The sequence below is a fragment of the Bos javanicus genome, chromosome 5 (genome assembly GCF_032452875.1).
Source record: "Bos javanicus breed banteng chromosome 5, ARS-OSU_banteng_1.0, whole genome shotgun sequence".
Classification (NCBI taxonomy): Eukaryota; Metazoa; Chordata; class Mammalia; order Artiodactyla; family Bovidae; genus Bos; species Bos javanicus.
The window spans coordinates 29343189-29348898 of NC_083872.1; the positions used below are offsets into that span (position 1 = coordinate 29343189).

At 44.0% G+C, this 5710-nt stretch overlaps 1 pseudogene; it reads right to left on the reverse strand.

Annotated features, from left to right (window-relative positions):
* Positions 1-620: 620 nt before the first annotated feature.
* On the reverse strand, positions 621-3759 carry LOC133247389 (N6-adenosine-methyltransferase TMT1A-like; annotated as a pseudogene).
* Positions 3760-5710: the final 1951 nt, after the last annotated feature.

Consider the following 5710-nt stretch of genomic DNA (forward strand, 5'->3'; position numbering starts at 1 on the left):
GGGTATCCAGTCCTCCAAACCCATCCCAACACCATATTGAACTTAAAAGTCTCTGACAGAATAGTAGGTAAAATAGCATCTTGCTTTACTTTCTTTTTAATTAAAGTATAGTTGATTTATAATATTAGTTTCAGGTATACAACATAGTGATTCAGAATTTTTATAGGTTATACTCCATTTAAAGTTATTACAAAATAATGGCTATATTTCCTTGTGTTGTAGAATATATCCTAATTGCTTATTTATTTTATACATTAATCCCACACTCCTGTCTTGTCCCTCTACCCTCTCCCAACTGGTAACCAGTAGTTTGTTCTCTGTATCTGTGAATATGTTTCTGTTTTGTTATATTAATTCCTTAAAATATCTTGCTTTAGTTTGTTTTTAATTGCAAGACTAAACATTTAAATCATATATTAGCTATCTTTATTTGTATTTCTGTTAGAGTACTTTGTTTCTTTTTCTCTTTTTAAAAACAATTGATTTAAGAATCCTGTTGATCTTGTTGATTTGTAATGTCTTAATATGAAGGAAGTTAACCCATTATCTACCATCTTTGGCAAATATTTTTACAAATTTTTGTACTTTAAGTTTGTTTATAGTCCTTTTCCCTGCAGGAGTTATAAAATTTTATTTATATATGTATTATCAGTCTTTTCCTTTATAGCTTCTTCTGCATGCTAAGACTTTTTTGAAAAACTCAACAGTAGCTTCCCCAGGAGCTTTACTTTTATGTTAGGGTGTTTGATCTACTGAAATTGGGAGGGCTGCAACCCACTCTAGTACGCTTGCCTGGCAAATCCCATGGACGGAGGAGCCTGGTGGGCTGTAGTCCATGGGGTCAGTAGGAGTCGGACACGACTGAGCGACTTCACTTTCACTTTTCACTTTCATGCATTGGAGAAGGAAATGGCAACCCACTCCACTGTTCTTGCCTGGAGAATCCCAGGGACGCGGGAGCCTGGTGGGCTGCCCTCTCTGGGGTCGCACAGAGTTGGACACGACTGAAGCGACTTAGCAGCAGCAGCAGCAGCAGCCCTTGGTGATAGTGGTTGCTACTAAGCAGCCCTCCTCAATCCACATTCACTGGCCTCAGCACTCGGCACACTTCCTGGAAGATCTGCTCCTGGTTCTTCACGGAGCAGAGCACCAGGGTGCAGACCACCACCTCCATGGAGCCTGTGGCCACCTGGTGCATGTTCTCCCCGGCAGCCACTATGAAGCGCTCAAACTGCAGGTGTCAGCCTGGGCAATGCGCTTGATCGAGAACTTCTCAAAGTTGGGGTTGGGATCAACACAGGTCACCTGGCATCCAGGGGAGGTAGAACTTGAAGTTGGCCCCCGTGCTACAGCCCAGCTCCAGCATGGAGAGCTTCCTGGAGGGGCCCGTGAACTCCCACAGGTTGCTGAAGAGCTCCCGCTTCTTGCTCGCCATCTGTTCGTTGTATATCACAGTGAACCTCGCCAGGAAGTAGGGGAACCACTGTTTGCATATCCAGTTCCACAAGCCAAGAAAGTCCAGCAGGTACATGGGAAATGCCAGGATGCAGCCAGCCAGCCAGAGGATTAAAATGGTGAGCGCCATCACTCAGAAGAGAACAGATCAACAGTTAGAGATCTGACTCCTTTAACTGGGGGAAGTAGATATCTGGCCACACTCTAGAGCCAATCAGCTGCAGAGTAAAGAACTGGTTGTACTGGAAATACACAGCTGAAGTCAGATCTCGGGCAAGAGATCTGTTTCATCCAACTAATAGATGTTTGGCAGAAATTGCCTTATGGCTTACTTTTCATGAAGTGAAATGAGAAAGTTCCCGGCTTTTCCTTAGAAGGAAAGCTGATTACAATCCCCTATTCCTGCTTAGAGACTACTACTGCAGTTTTAAATGCGGAGTGTGTGTATTCACAGCTTATCTGTGAGTGACCTCTCCTAAGAAAACGATCTGTGGGTGGAGCCTGGCTAAAACCCACACACCAGCAAGCCCATGCCAAGGCCCAGTTATTACTACATGTTCCCGCCTACTTCCTTTCCATCCCGCCCACTTCTGCCTCTTTTTTTTTTTTTTAAGTGAAAGCACTTGCCCATCTGGTCACAGTCGGCAAGACCTTTCCCTTTTGCATTCTTGGCAGAGGCACTCAGATGTTCATAACTCCACAATGGGATTATTTTTAAATCACTGTTTTTGGCTGCCCATCTTTTAAAGGGCAAGTTTCACCTTCAAACTATGCCACACAGTTTCAGTTCAGGGGCTCCCCAGGTGGCGCTAGTGGTAAAGAACCCGCCCGCTAATGCAAGATAGACTTAAGAGAGGAGGGTTTGATCCCTGGGTCAGGTAGATCCCATTCCAGTATTCTTGTCTGGAGAATCCCATAGGCAGAGAAACTTGGCAGGCTATAGTCCATAGGGTCACAAAGAGAAGAACACTACTGAAGTGACTCAGCACGCATATATGCACCATGCTACATTACTGAGCTTATTTACATAAAAAATAGTCCCCAGAATAATCACCTCTGGGAACCTAGAGTATTTAGAAAATATTTTCAGATACCCCTCTATTTTAAACAAGAAAGCCCGAGTTTTTGGGTTATCAGGGAACATAGAAATTTTCAAAAATAATGATATTTACTTTTTTAAACCAGGTGATGGATACAGAGAATGTTCTGCTGTTTTATTATTTGTTACCGTGGTTTAGTTGCTAAGTTGTGTCTGACTCTTGCGACCCCACGGACTGTAGCCCTCCAGGCTCCTCTGTCCATGGGATTTACCAAGCAAGAATACTGCAGTGGGTTGCCATTTCCTTCTCTAGAGGATCTTTCCTATCCAGGGATGGAGCCAGGGTCTCCAGCTTTGCAGGCAGATTCTTTACAGACTGAGCCACCAGGTAAGCCATTATTATTTGTTATACCCTAAGGTAATGTCACCCCACTCCAGTACTCTTGCCTGGAAAATCCCATGGATGGAGGAGCCTGGTAGACTGCAGTCCATGGGGTCGGGAAGAGTCGGACACGACTGAGTGACTTCACTTTCACTTTTCACTTTCATGCATTGGAGAAGTGAGAGAGGCTCCATGTCCGGTCTGCAAAGGACCACACTGGAAGAGAGACTGCCCCCAGAGGCGTAGGTCTCCGGGGTCGGACTCTCAAGACAATCAGGACTGAAGGTGCCTGGGGGTCCCCACACAAGCTCCTGTCCTAATTACACCTGAGGAACCCCGGGTATTAATAATTGTAGGGGGCCAATCCGTCGATTTCCTTTTAGATACTGGGGCAACTTATTCTGTGCTTACTGAAGCCCCTGGCCCACTTTCTTCCCGATCCGCTTCCGTAATGGGACTGTCTGGACGAGCCAAAAGGTATTATTTCAGTTATTCTTTATCTTGCAACTGGGATTCTGTGCTGTTTTCACACGAGTTTCTGATCATGCCAGAATCTCCCTCACCCCTTTTAGGAAGGGATATACTGAGCAAGGTCCATGCCTCTGTTTTCATGAATATGGAGCCCTCCCTTTCTCTCCCTTTAGGTGAACAAAATGTAAATCCTAGAGTATGGGCTGATGGAAAATCTGTGGGTCGAGCACAAAATGCTATTCTTGTAGTTGTTAAGCTCAAAGACCCACACGTATTTCCACATAAGAAGCAGTATCCACTGAAACCTGAAGTTAAGGAAGGGTTAAAACCCATCATCGAAAATTTAAAGGAGCAGGGACTATTAATTCCCTGTAACAGTCCTTGCAACACTCCTATTTTGGGTATAAAGAAATCGAATGGGAGTTTTGACACAACCCCGAGGGCCTCACCAGCAACCTATTGCTTATCTAAACAGAGAATTAGATGTAGTTTCACGTGGGTGGCCCCACTGCCTAAGAGTAATTGGGGCAGCGGCTTTATTAGCACCTGAAGCTTTAAAAATAATTAATGGACGAAACCTTAGTGTACTGACTTCTCATGATGTGAGTGGAATCTTAAATTCTAAGGTTAATATTTGGATGACAGACAGTAGGCTTCTTAAGTATCAGTGATTGTTGTAGAAGGACCAGTAAATAAGCTTAAAGTTTGTGGAAATTTAAATCCTGCCACTTTCCTTCCTGAGAAGGAAAATGAAACACCTGATCACGATTGTTCTCAATTCCTAACTTTAAACTATGCAGCTCGGGAGGATCTAAAGGATACACCATTAGCCAATCCTGACATGGAAATATTTACAGATGGCAGTTCTTTTGTTCGGGATGGAAAGCGTAAAGCAGGTTATGCCATGGTGACTGCTGAACAGGTTTTGGAAGCAAAATCTCTCCCCCAGGGAACCAGTGCTCAGTTAGTGGAGCTCGTGGCCCTGACCCAAGGTCTAAAGTTAAGCAAAGGGCAGCGGATGGGCCTGATAATCTGTGTGAGTCTACTTCTGCTGACTCCAAATATCCTGAGTCTGCCGTTGGATCCTCAAGACAATGTACTCCTGTCCTGGGCTCACTCCTATATTGCATTCCACAATCGGTCTAACTGCTGGGTCTGCAGAGAGCTCCCCTCTTCATCAGTGGAAGGCTTCCCGTGGTGGACATCCCCACTTCAAGGAAAAGACTTTCTCCAAGTCTGTGAATACCTTCGACAACAATAACATGCGATGCCTCTTCTTCACCTGATGACATTTACCAACCCTAAAATGGACTGGTGCAACACTTTGTACTCTAACTATGGACATAATGTGACTTTTAATTTTGATTCTGAATGTTGTGTTTTTGCTGTTTGCTCCCTGCATCTGTAATTGTATAACTGGATTTGTTTCTAGCCGCATGAAAGCTTTTAAGTTACAAATGGTTGCTCAAATTCCTGCTACTGCTGTAGCTTCCTCCAACTACTATTTGGGGCCCCTGGATCAGATATCCTCAATATGAAGATTAGGAGAATATGTTGCCTCACCAATTTAGGGACAACGCCCCTTGTCAGCTCGGAAGCAGTTATGGAACGAGAACGACGCCCCTTTTCCCTAGGCAACATAATTCTCCTAAAAGAAAAGGGGGGAATGAGAGTCATTTCCTAGGCAGGTTGATAGGAAATCTAGGGGTCCCCAAGGAGAGAGGGGTTTGGAATTCTCAAAGAGGAAGAAAGAACAAACTTTTTTTTCTTTCTCCACATTCCTTAGGATTATATACCCATAATGTATCCTGCCTAAGGACAGTCTTTGGATTCAACCTTCTGTTATCTTAAAATGTTAATTATGGGAGTAGGTCTGATGAGGTCTTTACAACCTCCAGATATTCTTTGGATTATATAACTTCATTGTTAACACTAGCAAGCGGGTACTCTTTCTGCACCCTTCTGATGTCTATGTCAGAAGCTTTCTCTATCTCCTTTATACTTTAATAAAACTTTATTACACAAAAGCTCTGAGTGATCAAGCCTCGTCTCTGGCCCCGGATTGAATTCTTCTCCTCCGGGGGCCAAGAATCCCGGTGTATTCGCGTGATACTACAACCTTTCAGAAGGAAATGGCAACCCACTCCAGTATTCTTGCCTGGAGAATCCCAGGGACAGAGGAGCCTGGTGGGCTGCTGTCTATGGGGTCGCACAGAGTTGGACACGACTGAAGCAACTTAGCAGCAGCAGCAGCAGCAGCACACATATTTTATAAATATATATTCCATCTTAACAGCTTTCTTGAGGTAGAACTGACATACAATAAACTATACTCATTTAAACTGTCTAGTTTGGTTAAGTTT